At 42.3% G+C, this 2,493-nt stretch overlaps 1 pseudogene; it reads left to right on the top strand.

The window, feature by feature from the left end:
• Positions 1–201: 201 nt before the first annotated feature.
• On the top strand, positions 202–537 carry LOC119245608 (peptidyl-prolyl cis-trans isomerase FKBP1C-like; annotated as a pseudogene).
• Positions 538–2,493: the final 1,956 nt, after the last annotated feature.

The following is a 2,493-nucleotide window of genomic DNA, read 5'->3' as shown; positions in this document are numbered from 1 at the left end:
GGTAGGTATGGTGAGGTATATACATATATTGTATATAGCTGTAGTCCTGAAATTTATATAGTTGTAAACCAATGGTCAATCAATACAATTTTATGTTGAAAAGAAATGGGAAAAGTTGAGGTGAATCTGCCGCCAGCTTGCTTCTCGGTCCATGCTGCCGGTCGCGCCGCCCACCCAGTGTCCGCCGCTGCCGCTACCGCCATGGGAGAGCACGTGGACACCATGTCCCCCCAGAGACCTGCCCGAAGAGCAGCAAGACCTGTGTGGTGCACTACACGGAGATGCTTGAAGATGGAAAAAAATTTGATTCCTCTGGGACAGAAACAAGCCCTTTAAGTTCATGCTCGGCAAGCAGGAGCTGATCTGAGGCTGAGGAGAAGGGGTTGCCCAGATGAGTGTGGGTCAGACAGCCAAACTATCTCCCCAGACTATGCCTACGGTGCCACTGTACACCCAGGCATTATCCTATCAAATGCCACTCTCGTCTTTGGTATGGAACTTCTAAAACCGGAATCACAGGAATGGCCTTCTTGCTAGCTCCCGGGTCTTGTATGTGCCCTGGAGAGACCTGGCACCTCCAGAAGCGTGCACGTGAATCCATATGGAACTTACTCTGATGTTCCACTACACTCTTTGTATAAACATCTACCCCGACTGAATGTGTCCTGTCACCCAGCTTGCTCTTCCCCTTTCTCCTTGTATGTGTGTTGACCTAAACTATATGCCATAAACCTCAAGTTACTCATTGTATTTCGTTTTCATTTTGGGGTGATGATTCAGCTTAAGTTTTTTGGATATAGGTTTCCAATTAAGTATTAACAACACAAGTAATGGGTTAACTTTAGAATAAGAATGAAGGTGTATGTGTGTGGGGGGGGGTTTGTGGGGGGGGTTTACAAGAATTTTTATTTTATTTTTTTGGATGAAATTTTTATCTATTATATATTAAATGTTCTTGCTGCTGCAAAGCCATAAGCAGATCTGAGGCACTGTTGAGGGCTTAATTATTCTCCCAAGTAGAAAGTTGTCCTTGGGTTGAATTAAAAGCCCTCTTCAAAAGTGGGGAGGGAGGAGAGAGCCTTTGCCTCCACTGCCCCCCCTTTAATCCTCTGCCTTTTGAAAGAAGATTGTTTTCGCCGTGATGGACACTACAGGTATCTGTCCCCTGGCCAGCTGGAACCTCTGAAGCCTTCTTTGTGGCCCCGCCTTCCCACACCCCTAACCCCCCCAACCTGTGGTTTTTCTAATAGATATTCAGGCCTTTTGTAATCTCCTACCTATCCAAACTTCTTCCTAAATTTTAAGAACTTTAATTGAAAGTTTAAATTGAAGGTGCTCTTTGTAGACACTTAACACCCAGTGAAAGCCCAGTCGTCATGATAAATCCTTGAGTGTTCTCTTAAGAAAATGATGCTGGTCATCGCAGCTTCAGCATCTCCAGTTTTTCGATGCTCAGTTCCCCTAGCTGATCTCAAAATTTTTTGGCATTTCCTTCCCCGTTCTCACTTCTTTGCTGTCCTGTGTAGTGATTTGGTGAGAGAAATTATTGCTGCCTACCCCTTCCCAGCCCCTGCACTATATATGAGTTTCAAGTTTTATTATTGCAATAAAAGTGCTTTATGCTGGCTTTTCTCAAAAAAAAAAAATGGTAAAAGTTGAAATGGGTAAAGAGATAAACTAGTCTAGTTACTTGTCTTAAAATATTTTTATTTTATTCTGACAGTAATAGGAAGCTACTGGATATCTTTAAGGTTGGGAAGTTAAGTGACCTAATTTATATTTTAAAAGGATGACCCTGGAGAATGGACATTACCAGGACAAGAAGGTGAGCAGAGAGCCTACTAGGAGGCTGTTTGGGAAATCTAAGGTAAGGGAAATGATTGGAATAGAGTGTTTGCAGTAGATGTGGAGGGAAGTAGATGGATTTGGGATTTTTTTTTTCAAGGAAGAATTAGTAGGAAAATCTAATGGACTGGAACATGCCAACATTTAGAGGTGGAACAGGGAAAGAGAAAACAATCAGGGAGAATGTGGAGAGGCCAGTGAAGTAGGAGGAGAACCAGGTGAATTTAGTGCCAAGAAGTTAAAAGAGAACAAAGTAAGGAGAGATGCGAGTGATTAACCAGGTTGAATGCTGCCCAGATCTTCAATAAGACAGGGACAGAGAGGTTTCTACCCATTAGTAATATGTACGTCATTGATGACCTTGACAAGAGTAATTTCAGTGGAATTTTAGGAATGTAATTCCAATTGGATTAGACTGAGTTTAGAAACAGAGATAATACATTGGAGACAGTAGCCCCAGACAATACTTTGAAGATGTTTTTCCGTGATAAAGAACAGAGACTTGGAGCAGTAACAAAAAGGTAACATGCGGTCATGAGAGGGTTCTCTTTTTCTTGTCTGTATGCTGATAGGAATGACCTACTGGAATGGAAAAAGTTGGAGATGTAGAAGATAGTGAATTTAGGTTCCAGAAGATATGAACTAGAG

Source organism: Talpa occidentalis, unplaced genomic scaffold (assembly GCF_014898055.3).
Source record: "Talpa occidentalis isolate TD23 unplaced genomic scaffold, MPIMG_talOcc4v2.1 talOcc4.15, whole genome shotgun sequence".
Taxonomy (NCBI): domain Eukaryota; kingdom Metazoa; phylum Chordata; class Mammalia; order Eulipotyphla; family Talpidae; genus Talpa; species Talpa occidentalis.
Note: the sequence above shows the minus strand (reverse complement) of the source record. Positions and strands in the feature narration are given on the sequence as shown.